We start from the raw sequence: 17,179 nt of genomic DNA, 5'->3' as shown, positions 1-17,179 counted from the left end.
TATTAATTTATTTCATTTAATTTATTATGGTATTAGAGAAACCGATATTAGAGAGAGAGAGAGAGAGAGAGAGAGAGAGACGTGGCCGTGTTGTCGTCATCCCCCGAGGTCAGTGTGGTGGTCTGTTTGAAGTGTTTCTGGTCTTTTGTCAGATTATTCCGCCAGCGGCCATTAACATATTCTGCGTAACAAAATTCCACTCAGTTTTAACATTGTGTCGACCAAACCTCACCTGTCACGTCTTTCATGATGAAATAACTTGTGTACAGAGTCTTTTTCCTGTTTCTTTTTATCCTTGATTTAGTTTTGGTTTTGGTGTATGTATGTATGTATGTATGTATGTATGTATGTATGTATGTATGTATGTATGTATGTATGTATGTTCCCTCACGGTTTATGACATTCAATTTGTATCATTTTTGTGTTTTAGTTTGTGTTTACATTAATGAGCTGCTGGTTCGTTTTATAACTGACCAATACCGTCTGTGTAAACTTACCATGCTGTACCCTGTTTAACATTGGTGAAGTACTGACGGTGCAGAGTTATGTGGGAACTAACTCCTCACACCTGGTGCTTGAGGGTCTTGGTGACGTCTGGTTAGGTTAGGTTAGGTTAGGTTAGGTTAGGTCTCGCTACACCTGCAGTTCTGAGGTTTAATGGATCACACGAGGATTAGCCTTCCAGTTTATTTCACCTTACGTTTAATCACCTTAACGTTGACCTAACCTAATCGAACCACCCTGACGCTGACCTAATCTAACCACCCTGACGTTGACCTAACCTAACCTAACCTAATTTCACCAGGTATCGTTAGGGTACTCAATTATCAGTTAAAATAAGCTGGGGTGGCTTATCTTCAGTTGATCCTTTTTAATAATACTACTCGAAGGACCTCGATCAGTATACAGGCTCGACCTCCTCGCCTGGGTGAAGCACGTGACCTTAGCGACTCTGGTAGTGGTTATGAGAATGTATCCTGGATATTCACTGTATTTTATGACTCATGGATATAATAACTATCTCTGAGGGAATATTTTATGTACTCCTCCTTGTAGATGAAACTTGGGCAAGCTTCATCGGGGTAGTTGACACAAGGGATTATAAAATTAACACAAGCCACAAGTTTTGGTCGGAGATGTGACCTTCATGACGCTTTGGAACTTGTGTCTCGTATACTGTCTTGTTTTTTTGTTGTTTTTTTTTTCGTGGATCTTCGGATAAAGTCTTGAACTCGATCAAATTTTTCTCTCACTCCCGTTTAGTCATCCAGGAGAATAAGCTGCTTCTTATATTAAAAATTTAAATATATTCATAATTAGGAGGATTGAGTTTCATTTAAATGTTGGAAAACTTGGGCTTCTTGGTGTATTCTTGTGTAGTTTGTTCGACGTTCGCTAGATGGCAGCTGAGGTAGAGTACGTGCAGTGCTTTCTGTAAGGAGAGTTACTCCAAGTTGGTTTACACAATGGTGACTAGTAACAATACTCTGCGAAAAATGAAGCTTACTCACTGAAATATGATATAGTTGCGTGGTGGCGGTACACTAACTAATACCAGGAGACTTTGGGCAACCAGCGCCATCTATACGCTGGACAGTTTACAACCTGAAGTACACAAAGTTGGTCTAACTCTCTATAGAAGGCTCTGGGTACGTGCGGGTCGTCCTGAGGTGAACCCCCACGATATAAAGTAAACACAGAGATGGATTATTAAGTTCTTATCACAACTGTCAATATTAAAACAGTCGTCGTACCAACAGATCTGAGGAAAAAAAAGAGATTATTAGAATTCCTCTGGGAAGTTTGCCAGTAACAACATCAAGTTTATAAGTGAATCGTAAATTTCTGGATCCCTTCCAACACACGATCGAAGCCGCGATGGTGAAGGGTGTTTTAATCTTGGTGTTACTGAGGTCAAGTAGTTTTGTTTCCAGGAGTTGTAGTCACAGGTCAGTTTATGTTTATATTAAGACCAATAAACTAAAGCTACTATGACCAATAAACTAAAGCAACTATGACCAATATATTAAAGCTACTATGACCAATATATTAAAGCTACTTTGACCAATATATTAAAGCTACTTTGACCAATATATTAAAGCTACTATGACCAATATATTAAAGCTACTTTGACCAATATATTAAAGCTACTATGACCAATATATTAAAGCTACTATGACCAATATATTAAAGCTACTTTGACCAATATATTAAAGCTACTTTGACCAATATATTAAAGCTACTTTGACCAATATATTAAAGCTACTATGACCAATATATTAAAGCTATGACCAATATATTAAAGCTACTTATGACCAATATATTAAAGCTTACTTTGACCAATATATTAAAGCTATTTTGACTGTAATATATTAAAGCTACTTTGACCAATATATTAAAGCTACTATGACCAATATATTAAAGCTTTGACTAATATATTAAAGCTACTACACCAATATATTAAAGCTACTTTGACAATATATTAAAGCTACTTTGACCAATATATTAAAGCTACTATGACCAATATATTAAAGCTACTTTGACCAATATATTAAAGCTACTATGACCAATATATTAAAGCTACTATGACCAATATATTAAAGCTACTTTGACCAATATATTAAAGCTACTTTGACCAATATATTAAAGCTACTTTGACCAATATATTAAAGCTACTATGACCAATATATTAAAGCTACTATGACCAATATATTAAAGCTACTATGACCAATATATTAAAGCTACTTTGACCAATATATTAAAGCTACTTTGACCAATATATTAAAGCTACTATGACCAATATATTAAAGCTACTTTGACCAATATATTAAAGCTACTTTGACCTACGTATTGAAACAACTATGACTAATAAACTAAAGCACTATGACCAATATATTAAAGCTACTTTGAAATGAGTTATTATAATTAATGAAGATAAAAGTTTGTTTTTATATTTAGTAAATATAAGAGTTTTTTTTACAAAGTTAATATATTTCGGATCACCTGAAGATTATCCCCCAAGATTATTTCACCTGAAGGTTAACTAATCTAATGTAATCTAACATAACCCAGACTAACCTAAACTAACCTTATATACCCTAACATAACTCACACACACACACACACACACACACACACACACACACACACACAGCACTCAAGGATCTCATTGTAAAGTCTCTTACACGACCTCACAGTAAGAAGTCGCTGGAACTGGATTCTAAAATCTCTTGGTAAAGATTTTTAGTGAGTGGCAGTACTAGGGGGCTTTGATGGAGACCTAACCTAACCTAACCTAACCTAACCTAACCAGATCGATCCAAGTTATTTTGAATATATACGTTTATCTTATCTGATCACGTGAAAATTAGTCCCGCTCCAGATTGTTTCACCCTAATCTTACCTGGAGGGTTAGGTTAGGTTAGGCGAAGATAGGTTAGATTAGTAGGTTAAATTAGGTTAAGTGAAGGTATGTTATGTGAGGTTATCATAGCATTTGGGTGATTAAAAATCTTAAGGTAAATTAGGACGGGGTGAGTAATCTTCAGGTGATCCGATACACTTGTTACGTAGAGAATATGGTGGATCACTCGATGGTTCAACAGATAAAGAATTCTCATAATATCCCTTTTCTCTTCGGCCAATAATCAACAATTCTTCGGTCAATAATCAACAGTTCTTCGGTCAAAAATCAATAATTCTTCGGTCAAAAATCAACAATTCTTCGGTCAACTTTATCTTTTACAACCCTAACTTATGACAGGAAGGTTACCATGAGGAGTCTTTGTCCAGCTCTGATACCGAGTGATTCCTTGTGAGTTGTTTCTGGATTAAGTGTTAATGCCGGTGGATAATGACTGTAAGGGTTTATAATCCTCTGATAGATCTCCTCCACTGTAAGAATCACCAACCCTCTCTGTCTGTCGTGTGTGTCTCTCTCTCTCTCTCTCTCTCTCTCTCTCTCTCTCTCTCTCTCTCTCTCTCATTCATTCATTCATTTATCGTCTTTACAAGCCTTATTCAGACTCCTCCTCCTTCTTTATGCCTCAAGATGTGGACAGTTATAGTCTTCTGGGCTTGTCTCTATTTTACTCACTTACGCTTGCAAATTCTGAGACGTTTTCTAAAGAGTTGGGAAGAATATTGCATTACTCTTTTAAATCTTGTCTATTCATGGTGGCTGTTGACTCCAGATCCGTTTATGTGAGTGTGCAGATACACTGTATATACTAGGGTTGAGTTTTTATATATATATATATATATATATATATATATATATATATATATATATATATATATATATATATATATATATATATCAGTTGCCTCTGAAGATGTCTTGAATAAAGACGAAAGCTTATGCTCCTTGTTTCTTTTCCCTCGTGTGATTTTATATATATATATATATATATATATATATATATATATATATATATATATATATATATATATATATCGTGGACATATGTGCCCAATAAGAAATATCTTAAACTACAAATGAACCAAAAGACAAAACAATAAAAACTACAAAATGTTAAAAGTTCTTTAAAAATAAATAAATAAACTAATTAAAAAAATAAGGAATTAAATCGCCTCCTTGACACATGTACCTGTATATGTATCATCATCCAGTAGTACATACAAGTCATACGTATGATACTATCTCACTCATACTTCATGCAGTCCTTCAACCCACACATCATCAAGCAGGCCATTCATCATCACTGAATATAAATAAATATCCCCCCCCCCCCAAAGGTGTGCTGTGCGACCCAAGTCCTTTGATTAACCGTTTGGTGACAAGAAGAATAAAAGCCAGAAGAAAGAAAGACAAGGAACATACTGAAAAGTCACCAAACCAACAAATAACACTTGACCTATGATGTTGACTGCCAGCGAAATAAACCAACCAATCATCTACACTCAGCCCATTTTATTTATTTATTTATTTATTTATTCATATTTAAACCTCTAAACATATTTATTTGTATATTTAATGATAGGGAAGCTGTGTAATGCCGTAAAGTTCATCATCTTGGTATCGTACGGTGGCTGTATTGTGTCGGGTCGTGACAAGGATGAAGTCATTTATTCATCAGACGGTGTGGGACTTGTCTTCAACCATCTGAGAAACTTTGTGGCTCTCTTAGTCTTTAATTCACAAGATGATGAGAAATACAACCACAAAGGTCACTCAACTCAATAAATGACTGGAGACGTTTTGCCTTCTCCTCCTCCTCCTCCTCCTTGACATATCTGAGATGAACTACCATCCAATAGACCCTGGAATGAGGTCCTTCATCCTCAGTCAGAGTGAAACGTCCCAAGAGTCTACATGAAAGATTCCTTGATCCAGAGTGTATGGCTTTGAAGAAACACAAAGGTCCTCTTCTTGGTGTGTTGAGGGATGTGGTTCTTAGTATACGCTGTATTCAGAGTTCCCTGATACGTAACCATCACCTTTTCCTCCTCGTTACTAGTTGAAAGTCTCACAGGTCATTCTTGACGACCCATAGACCACAAAGGAACCGTGAAATCCTATTTTATGATCGAGTGGACAAGATAACTGACGTAGATTCTCTCTCTCCTTCCCTTCCCTCCCCTCCTCTCTCCTCCTTCCCCCCTCCTTCCCCCCTCCGTTCCCTCCTCCTCTTTCGAATGGTGTTCTATATTGACAAGAAATTGAGGAAATCTGGAGCATAAACCCACATTGGTGACGGGTTCATGACGAAGTGAACCATCTTTAACACTCGACGACCCTGTGATCTGAAGTCTCTGTGACCAACTGAATTCGATCAGGTGAGACAGGTGCTACACAGGATCAGCTTCATCCACATGGGTAAAGTGTCCTGTTCAGTAAGACATCCTACTGGCCAGTGACAAGCTGTGTGCCAAGGGAGGTTACTGGTGGTAATACATCCTGCTGGGAGCTCTCATCCTCCCGTCGGCCATAATGCAGGATTTTAGGATTCGTCCCTTCACTTTTGGTACATTAGTTGAGGAAATAATTGCAACAGTAAGGTAAAGCTGGACACTTGGACAAGTAGACTGTATTTGGCTGTATCCCCACCCCACTCCCGTCCCCACCTCCAACCCCGTCCCCACCTCCACCCCCACTCCCGTCCCCACCTCCACCCCACCCCTGTCCCCACCTCCACCCCCTGTCCCACCTCCACCCCACCCTGTCCCCACCTCCACCCCACCCTGTCCCCACCTCCACCCCAACCCCCTGTCCCCACCTCCACCCCCCCCCCGTCCCCACCTCCACCCCCACTCCCGTCCCCACCTCCACCCCACCTCAACCCCAAGCCAATCTCTTCCATACTGACGAGATTTTTTTAGCTGTGATGATGAGGGCATGGGGTCCAGGGGTCCAGAGCTGCAGGGGTCCAGGAGTCCAAGGGGTCCTCCATCAGCCTCCTGCGTCTCCTGCCAGCTCTGTACCTCAATTTCCATCCAGCAATCTCTGTACGGTAACTCTTTCATCACCTTACCACCTCCTCCTGTCATCACCTACCTACTTCTTTCCGTCATTACCTTCCAACGTCTTCCTGTCATCACGCTCCTCCTGTCAATTGCTGCCTTTATCTTCCTGCTGTCACCACTTTTCTACCTCCCTCCCTCCCTCCCTCCCTCCCTCCCTCTTCTTACCATCACTCTAACCTCTTCCCCCATCCTTCTTTCTGTCATCATTGTACCTCCTCCCCTTCCCCCTCCCATCCCCGTGAAGTCAATAAGACCTTCGTGTCCTTGGCAACGTCTTGTGAATCTCGGTGTTGACACAGCTTGTCTCGGAAGAACAGGAGAACAGTTCATCATGTAGGACTTAGGATTTTTACTGTGAGGAGATATTAAATATTTCATGGTACCGAGAACTACCAACTTACCATCTAGGAGGGAGATGAGACAGCTGTGTACCTCCTTTGATCGGGTAAATATTTGTTGGTTCTCGAATCTTGATAGACCTTATGTATTATATCACAGGATGGTACATGTACAGGGCGTCCCAGGAAAAAAATAAAAATATAATTACCACAGCAACATTGTCTTTATTCACTTGTGTATGAGCGAGGAGTCGTCTTCTATAAGTGAGTACAATGTTTACTGGTGTCGTACAAACATTCACAGGCTCTCCACGACAATCTGTTAAGCCTTTAGTATACGTTTTCCTGAGACCCCCAGCATACTTGACCCAGATTACTTTTACTTGCGGATTACGTTTTAGCAATATATTACTTTTACTTATCGAATTACGTTTTCTTATCATATTACTTTTACTTATTGAATTACTTTTATGACCCAGATTACTTTATGATGAATTAACATTGAATTTACTTTATGACCCAGATTACTTTTACTTGACCGATATTACTTTTACTTGAACGAAATTACTTATACGTGACCGAGATTACTTTTACTCTTAAAGATATTTGTGGTAAGGAACCCAACGTTTATTTAATTCTTATATATCTTCGTCACTTGGCTCAGAGGTCATGTACAGTATATTATACATACATATAATTATATACATACCAGGTATATAATGTGTATGTATGTAAGTACGTATGTATATATATATATGTATGTATATATTAGCTTGAAGAGTGTGAACCAATTGGGCTGAGTAACATGATAAAACATTTCACGTTCGTATAAATTTGATATAACGAAAATTTTGGAGTTTGAATATCCACATTTTTCCGCTGTATATTGTAAAAAAAATTATATATAATGGCTATGATACATGTTACATGATGATTTAGCTCTATATATATTTTTCGTTTAGTAGAAAATAATTATATATTTTTTTCCCCATTGAAATTATTAGTAGAAATTAATTTAAATCCAGTCCAGTTAGTTCAGGTTAATGTTGCAGTTTGGAAGATCTATTTTTGTTTAGTGTTAACCCGTGAATATTTTAGCTGTATTTGTTAGTGTTGTTGTTTTATTTTTGTTTTTGTTATTATTATTATTATTATTATTATTATTATTATTATTATTATTATTATTTGTTTTGTTTTTATTATTATTATTGTTAATTGAAAGAATGAGACGAGAGTGCGGGAGGAAGTGAGTGAGTGAGTGAGTGAGTGAGTGAGTGAGTGAGTGAGTGAGTGAAAGAGTGAGTGATCCATAAGAGTAAAGGAGATAGTGAATGAGTGGTGGTGGTGGTGGTGGTAGTGGGTATGGAAGCAATGTTACGAATCATTTACTACATAACAACAATAACAACTCCTCCCAGGCGCTGACGGTGACCCAATTTCCTACCTTCAGCGTCACAAACAATCCAAGGACGGGCTGCTATAACCCTCTATGATAATAACATAAGATGGTGATTAACCTCTCCCCCACACACACACCACGTCCCCACGACCCCCGAACGCCTCCCGAACGCTTCCCGAACGCCCCCAACGCCTCCTCAACGCCCCAACCACGCCCACCCGAACCCCAACGCCCCCAACGCCCCCCACGCCCCACAACAGAATCCAAAGTAATGGGTCGTAGAACTGTAGTCGGTAATGAGGGAAGACTGCTATTATCGAACTCGTGTGAGAGGTTGTTGTGGAGTGGCCAGATTACTGAGCTGGGTAGAAATGTGTCTTTTATTGTTTTATTCGGGCGGTGTTGATAGAGGTAGTTGTGGTAAGCGCTCCTTTTACACACACACACACACACACACACACACACACACACACACACACACACACACACACACACACACTTTTTCCTGGTCTCTACAACACTGGAATAGTTTGATGCCTTTATTTGGTCTTGTGCAGCCCTTCCCTCCTTCCATGCCTCCCTCTCCTCCTCCCTTCCTTCCTCTCCCTCCCCTCCCCTCCCTTTCCCTCCCCTCCCCAATACGTCATAACGTTAAAAGCTAATGGCGTCGATTCTGCCTTGAGATAAGAAACAGAGGCAGCGGCTGTAACGCACCCAACGCCCGCCTCTGGTCCTGGCAACAGCCGAAGGTGTCAGGACTCGTGTTAGGGAAGTGAACGTGGATGATGTTGGTAGTTTATGACGTTGGCTTGTGATGTGGATTGAGATTATGTGATTGCAATACCGTAGATGTGATGAGGATTGGTTTTAGAGTAGGTGATTGCAATACCTTAGAGAGTAATTACTTATGGTAGGATTATATTAAGAGATAAATAGTATAAAGGGGGTGTAGGAAGTGAATTGACGGGTGGAAGCAAACTGTGTGGTGAGTGAGTTCCAAACGCTGCTGTTGCTCTTGTTGTTGTTAAGGGTTTAAATGAATCTACAGTAGCATAGTCGGGATCATCATTTTTGTTCATTTATCAAAACGTTGGGAGTACCTGGAGAGAGTGAGTGAGTGAGTGAGTGAGTGAGTGTGAGTAGAGAGAGAGAGAGAGAGAGAGAGAGAGAGAGAGAGAGAGGGAGAGTGTGTGTGTGTGTGTGTGTGTGTGTGTGTGTGTGTGTGTGTCCTCTCCTATGCCCGGGACTACTGTGGTCGTAATACTCTGGGTTGACTCACAAAGGTTCCTACGGTGAATAACTCCTCGTAAGCTGAGGATGTAACGGTGTAGCTAAATGGCGGACTTAAGCACACACACACACCATCAATATACTACTGACTCTATACCTTATTCAGAGTACCTTCTTCATATCTGAGGGTTGGCGACCACAGTCCTCCACTCTAAATGTTCTCGGGCTGTTTTTTAACCAATCCTCTAAGGTTTTGTATCTCTGGCACCCTGCAGTTTTTAAATTCATTCGTCCATCCCTGTCTCTCCTACCTCCAACTTTGCACATTAATATTTCTGTTGTTATCCCCTCATTCTTAATTGTATGACCAAAGTATCTCATTTATCTTTTTCTTCAAATTTCAAGTTTATTTAGTATTTCTTTATTTATTTACCTGTCAGTGTAACTTATTTTTAACATTCACCTATAACACCACATTCCAAAGACCTCTGCCCTCTTACTGTTGTCTGCTGAAAGTGTCCACGCTTCTGACCCCATTACACCAGTCCTTGCCATATAGAGCCTTTCAGCATTCTTCTCCAATTGAAGTTAATATCCCTTTTCATTCGGTCTTTTATATTATTAATTGCTGTTTTTACTTAACCTATTGTTATTTAGGTTTCTTCCGTACATCTACCATAGTTAACTTCTCAAATACACAAAATATTCCTCTTGCCTAAGTTACCCCGTTCCCTACCATTGTTTTTATCTGGGGTTTTCATTTTTTTTTTTTACCATTTAGAAACAACTATATTTTTTTTTATTGACGAATCCTAAATAATCATTATATTTTAGAATTACTTATTTTTAGGTTGTTGTTTATTCCACGTTTTAAAATAATAAAAAATGTCCCCGTATAAAAACTAGAGAGAGTGAGCCAACAGGTGGTCAGTTAGATAAGAGAATTAAAGGTCAAGAAAAACAAAAACAAAAAATGAAGAATTAATTCGTTTTCTTTTATGAGAGAAGCAGTGGCAGTAATTACATCTGCCAGACGGAGCTGCTGCCTCTTGGATCCCTCAGCCCCCACCAAAACACATCTTCATCCCCTTCACTATTACTGTGCCTGACTCTCTTATTGCCATCCACTCTCTCATCCACTCTTTATCTTTTTCCATCATTATCTTTCACATATTTCTTAATTAATCCCTTCCCTGTGCCTTCCACCCCTCCCTTCTATCCCTTCGTTCCACTCTTCCCATCCAATTCTTCCCTTCTACTCTTCCCTTTCACCTCTTCCAACCAACCCTCCCTTCCACAACCCTCCCTCCCACACCTTTCCCTCCCACACCTCTCCCTTCCACACCTTTCTCTTCCACCTTCTTCTGTTAGTTTGCCGGGATCATGACGTAATAAAGAGGAACAGGAGACGACGGGTTGTTTGTCATCAGCGCCATCTGTTGAGTGGCGGCGGAAGTTTTTTGGGCGTCTGGGAAGAGATAAATGCCAGTATCACCAGATGTTTGTTTACCGGCAAGTATTGTGGGGTTATGTTTCCTCGTTGGGTTCATCACGTCTCAATTGGTTAGATGGAGGTTAGGTTTTTTTTTTTCTTATATTTTGGGTTCTGGCTGCGTCACTTCTTGGTAAAAGTGTATGACCCTGAGTTTCGTATCTTGGTAATATAAATAAACTGATGACGTGGCTCCACTCCAATGACTTAACCAACTAATGATAATAATTTTGATAATGACAGCGATAGAAATTATTATTATTATTACTAGTAGTAGAAGTAGTATTTTTGTTAGTAATAATTATGGTGTTATTATAAGGTTTTAAGAAGATTATCTGGGGAAAAAAAAAAACTTATGTTAAATGAAATATGGTAGATATCTCCCATGACACAAAGACCAGTGAGAGGGTCCGGGAATGGTTTAACACATCATAACTAAGGAGTGTCGAGGGGAGAGCCGGGGAACACGAGGAAGTTAAGATGATAAAGAATGAATATATAAATGGCAGCTCACAAACATGTCACGAATGAGGAACTACAGTAGGTGGCTGACAGGGTAACCGGGAAACCCTTGTGTACCTGTAGATTATATTGATCACCTGAAGTTTAGTAGACTTCTCTGTATATTTCACCTGAAGATTAGATACATCCAGCTTATTTCAGCTGAAGATTAGATACATCCAGCTTATTTCACCTGAAGATTAGATACATCCAGCTTATTTCACCTGAAGATTAGATACATCCAGCTTATTTCACCTGAAGATTAGATACATCCAGCTTATTTCACCTGAAGATTAGATACATCCAGCTTATTTCACCTGAAGATTAGATACATCCAGCTTATTTCAGCTGAAGATTAGATACATCCAGCTTATTTCACCTGAAGATTAGATAAATCCAGCTTATTTCAGCTGAAGATTAGATACATCCAGCTTATTTCACCTGAAGATTAGGCAACCCTATCTTATTTCGCCTTGACATTAGACACAGCTTACTTCACCTGAAAATTTGACATCCCAGCTTATTTCACCTCAAGATTAGATAACCCCAGCTTTTTTCACCTGAAGATTAGGCACACCAAGAATAACCAAACCTATCTTAAGCTTAACCTAACCTACCCGTAACCTAGCCTAACCTAACCTACCTTACCCTAGCCTAACATAGCCAAACTTACCCTAACCAAATCGAGCCCTTCGCCTCAGGTAGCGTTAGGGTGGTTAATCTTCAGGTGAAATAAGCTGGGGGGTGTCTGATCTTCAAGTGAAATAAGCTGGGGTTGTCTAATGATCAGGCCAAATAAGCTGTAGGGTGTCTAATGATCAGGCCAAATAAGCTGTAGGGTGTCTAATGATCAGGCCAAATAAGCTGTAGGGTGTCTAATGATCAGGCCAAATAAGCTGTAGGGTGTCTAATAATCAGGCCAAATAAGCTGTAGGGTGTCTAATGATCAGGCCAAATAAGCTGTAGGGTGTCTAATCTTCAGGTGAGGTATATTCAGTACGGTGCGAGGAGGCGAGACAAACAACACGGGCGGATGAAAACGAACAATACGGCTTAATACGGCACCGAGACCCCGAGTAATGAATGAAGGGAGGAGGGAGGAGGGAGGGTGAAGAAAAGGTGGTAAGCCATGAAGAGAACACTTAGAAGTAAAGAAGAACTTATCCGCGAAATTATACACAGGGAAATGACCTGGTTTGCCAATTCATGACTCTAGGCCTTTTTATGGACCAAGAGTCATAAAGGGTCAAATAGCCATAAAGAACGAGAAGTTGAACAATGGAAATCCTCGACTGTCTCTCAGGGAGGCAACAGTCGGATATCAAAGGCGCGACACAAAAAGACCCTCACTAACAATAGGACTCGATGGGATCCTATTTGCTCCAGTAATCTCAGTTAGGACTCTGCCGGCGGGGTCCTGTGAGAGCAAATGACCCTAAGAGACGAGGAGGCCAGCTTAAAGGCGGAGTGGCGCGCCTCTCAGGGATCACCAGAGATAATTAGGTGTAAAGACCTTTGGGAGTGAATAATTAGTTCGCGGTGGTGAAAGAGTGTGTGTGTGTGTGTGTGTGTGTGTGTAAAACAAAGTTCGTGCCCCTGACACTAATATTTAAAGATACCAACACATTGTGAATATATTTTTTTAAACACACACACACACACACACACACACACACACACACACACACACACACACACACAGACACACACACATTAAAAAAACTCATCTTGCCAACTTTAAACCAGTAATTTGACTCTTAAACTTCAATATTAATTCACGACTCTGATTCATGACCAAGAACTGTTAACATGTTTAAGTCAGGTTCAGTATTCGTATTTCAGTCCTGATGACCCTCTGGTAAATCATAGAATGACGTCACGTAACAATTGTGTAAGTTATTCCAATATGTCGTCACATTAGCTTTTATTTATACCTTATAATCTAAATGTCAGCAACTGCTTTATACATTATTGCGAATGGAGTTTTATTTCAAGAGGTAATTTTATTTTAATGAAACGAAAATGGACGTAGCGACACTTCGACAGGGACACCACCAACACCTGTAGTAGTAGTGACGGTAGGAACCTTATAGCAGAGTATTATTAGTAGTAGTTGAGGCCATAATTCGTAGAAGTAGTAGTAGTAACCCCCAAGCCATAGTAGAGCCAGCAGCAGTAAGAGGAGAGAGAGAGAGAGAGAGAGAGAGAGAGAGAGAGAGAGAGAGACTGGCAACGTTCATCTCTGATCTAATTTTTGAGCTCTTCCTCGGCCGCTAACTTTACGATCTGTTATTGAATGAAGAGGAATGGCGCCGCCAACCCATTGAGGATACATCTTAATTTACTCATCGCTATATTTTTCTTCGTTTAGTTTGTGCTGTGGCCGCCGCTAGTCCACGGTGCAGTGTGTTTGTGTGTGTAATGGTGAAGAATTTGGTTATGGTTCATGAAGTCACGCTGGTGGGAGGGGAGGAGGGTGAGGGTGAAAGGGAGATGAAGGAAGGAATTGGAGGGAGGGGGGAAGGAAGGAAGTGGAGGGAGGGGGAAGCTAAGAATGGGAGGACGGAGAGGGAGGGAAAGAAGATGATGTAGGAAAGATGAGAGAAAAGAGGGAGGAAGAGAAGGGGGTGAGGAAGAAGAGGAGGGAGGGAGGAAGAAGAGGAGGGAACAAGGAAGAAGAGGAAGAATCAACTAGTAAGGAAGGGAGGAAGAGAAAACTTGGAAGGATGATAAATTTTACACTCGATGAAAGTTTTTGAGGAACATAACTCTACCTGGATGTTGATGTGTCCGTCCGTCCGCCCGTCAACTTTTGGCTTGTGTGAGAAATTTGACGAAAGTGTCCTGGGTTAGTGTGTGTCTCAAGGTCTCACAGGTGAACATTATAACTCGTAGATAACTGAAATGTGTTGAAAATTCGGCATTATGTATTACTGAAAATACAAATATATACTCGGTAGTATTCTATAATTAGTCATAAAGAATTATAAAAATATATACATGTAAAAATATGATGGCAAGATATATGATGAGCGTAAAGAAACAAAAATCAAGAAAACTTTGCTTTTTGAAAATGTTAAAACAATTATTTAAAACAAATGCATTAACTGTGAGGAACTTGTGAAATCTAGCGATGAAACATTACCTTAAAGGCGCCAGAATACTGAAAGTGCTAGGAACTGAAGCCCTGTGTTAATAACTAAAGCCCTGATATAAAGTAATAATATCCCTAGGTCGGTGTTACAGACTCGATCTCATAATGATAATCTTTATACAGAAAGATAAGATAATTTTTTTCCCCAGGGACAACTGCAGTAATTCTCGCCCGCTCATGTAACAGCCGCCTCAACAAAGATAGGATAATTATCGTTTAAAACTAGTTAATTAATTAATGTATTTTGGAATAGTGTTTTATATATCATTAGTTTATAGAGGTGAAAAACGTGTGTACAGTCTATTAATTAAGCATGTAGATAATAATTAGAATGTGATGATTCACCTGTATATATGTATAGGTAGATAGATACACATATTCATACAGTATATGTATACAGTATATACAGTATATATAAATAAATAAATATAACCTTTCAGTGTGTAATGGAGTGTGTGGTAATGTATATCACCTGTTAACAAGTGTCAGGTTGTTCCAAATTAACCATCCATTAATTTATTTTATTTTTTTTGTGTGTGTGTGTGTGTGTGTGTGTGTATGTGTGTGTCTGTGTGTGTGTCTGTGTGTGTGTGTGTGTGTGTGTGTGTGTTTATTTATGACAGTGCAGTGTTTCTATAGTGTAGAAATTGGATAAACATTGTGTTATGTCAGTCAATGTAATATTTATTGACATATTGGCTGTCTACAAATCATTGGTTTTATTAAAGGTCTCCACAACACTTTGAAACATTTTCCTGCATTTTACAAGAGTTGAAATATTTTTGTGTGTTGTTCGCAGTGGTGAAAATGCTTTAGGTGCAGTTCTCATTGCTTGAAACATTTTTATCATTTCATACTGAGAGAAACGTTGACCGTGTGAATGTATGACCTGTTTAAGCGTTTTTCCGTGTATAATATACTGATAAAAACGTTGACAGCGCCACTCACAGTTACTAAAACGTTAACGGCGCCACTCACAGTTACTAAAACGTTAACGGCGCCACTCACAGCTACTGAAACGTTAACCACACCACTCACAATTACTAAATCATTACTAGTGTAGACCTTAACGTATGTCAGTTTTTGCATTGATCAGAATTTATTTCCACGAGAGAGAGAGAGAGAGAGAGAGAGAGAGAGAGAGAGAGAGAGAGAGAGAGATTTTTGGAATGAGTAATTGTATATGAATGAGTAAAACTGTATGAGTTTGAGTGAGTAAAATTGTGTGTGAGTAAATGAGTGTGTCAGTGTGCGTATGAGGGAATGAGTAAGAATAAGTAAATGGGTGAGATTATCTGAGTAAGAGTGAGTGAGTGAGTGAGTGAGTGAGTGTGTAATCCCTGCCATAAGCTCACACAGTTTTACCTTAACCTCCCTAGCTTTACCTTAACCTCCCTGGCTTTACCTTAACCTCCCTAGCTTTACCTTAACCTCCCTGCCTTAACCTCCCTAGCTTTACCTTAACACTCCCCTTTAAACTTTACCTTAACCTCCCTTTGCCTTAACCTCCCTGGCTTTACCTTAACCTCCCTAGCTTTACCTTAACCTCCCACCTGGCTTTACCTCCCTAACCTCTTTACCTTAACCTCCCTGGCTTTACCTTAACCTCCCTAGCTTTACCTTAACCCCCCTGGGCTTTACCTTAACCTCCTGGCTTTACCTTAACCTCCCTGGCTTTACCTTAACCTCCCTGGCTTTACCTTAACCTCCCTGGCTTTACCTTAACCTCCCTAGCTTTACCTTAACCCCCCTGGCTTTACCTTAACCCCCCTGGCTTTACCTTAACCTCCCTAGCTTTACCTTAACCTCCCTGGCTTTACCTTAACCTCCCTGGCTTTACCTTAATAGTGCAATAATGAGACCAGCAAGACGTGAAGTGGCCTTTGGTTACGGTCAAGCCGGATAAATTAGTGACGTTGACCAAAGAGAGGCTCTGGGGCGAGAGGTGGGGAGAGAACACCAAGAGGGAGAGACTGGGGTGAGTAGAGGAGGGGAAGGGAGGGGAGGGGAGGGGAGAGAACACGCCCTCTAGTTGTTGGGGGTGACAATATTATTTTTTCTTTCATTCTTCTATCCTTTTTCTTCATTTCTTGCTTCTCTCCTTTTCATATTTTACTTCCTTTTTTTCCTCTTTTTTCTTCCTTCTCTCGTTCCTTAATTTCGTGTATTCGTTCATTCCATCATTCTTACTAATTCCTCTTCTCTCTTCATCTCCCTCCTTTCGTCCATCTACTTCCCCTCCTTTCCTTCTTCCTTTCTTCCTTCCTGCTATTCCGTCTTTGCTCTCCTCCTCGATCTCTCCATTCTCCCTTGATATACATCCACCCTCTCCCTCACCCCTCCTCCTCCTTCACTTCCTTCCCTCCTTCCGTCCTTCTATTCCTTCCTTCCCTCCTTCCGTCCTTCTATTCCTTCCTTCCTTCCCTCCTTCCGTCCTTCTATTCCTTCCTTCCTTCCCTCCTTCTATTCCTGCCTTCCCTCCTATTCCTGCCTTCCATCCCTCCTTTTCCTTCACTTCCTTCCCTCCTTCCATCCTTCTATTCCTTCCATCCTTCCCCTCCCTTCCATCCTTCTATTCC

The sequence above is a fragment of the Homarus americanus genome, unplaced genomic scaffold (assembly GCF_018991925.1).
Source record: "Homarus americanus isolate GMGI-L3 unplaced genomic scaffold, GMGI_Hamer_2.0 scaffold29216, whole genome shotgun sequence".
NCBI lineage: Eukaryota > Metazoa > Arthropoda > Malacostraca > Decapoda > Nephropidae > Homarus > Homarus americanus.
Note: the sequence above shows the minus strand (reverse complement) of the source record.